At 68.1% G+C, this 216-nt stretch overlaps 1 protein-coding gene across 2 annotated transcripts in view; it reads left to right on the plus strand.

The window, feature by feature from the left end:
* The window catches only part of CCDC9 (coiled-coil domain containing 9), a 19152-nt gene that overhangs the window by 2853 nt on the left and 16083 nt on the right, over positions 1–216 (plus strand). The window lies entirely within an intron of this gene.

The following is a 216-nucleotide window of genomic DNA, read 5'->3' on the forward strand; positions in this document are numbered from 1 at the left end:
GGAAGGCGAGGGCGGGATCCAAAAGTTGCCGGGGGATTAAGGGGCGGGGCCAGGGTCCTGGCCGGGGAAGTGCTGGGGTGGAGCCAGAAAGTTTTGGGGGGCAAGTTCAGAGCTTTGGCGGGGAAGCCGGCAGACCCGTCCGTGGCTGGGGGTCCCGGGGGTGGGGCCAAATATTGACTCGACCTGGAAGGGGCGGGAGGCAGGGGGCGTGTCCAG

The sequence above is a fragment of the Myotis davidii genome, unplaced genomic scaffold (assembly GCF_000327345.1).
Source record: "Myotis davidii unplaced genomic scaffold, ASM32734v1 scaffold566, whole genome shotgun sequence".
In the NCBI taxonomy this organism is placed as follows: Eukaryota; Metazoa; Chordata; class Mammalia; order Chiroptera; family Vespertilionidae; genus Myotis; species Myotis davidii.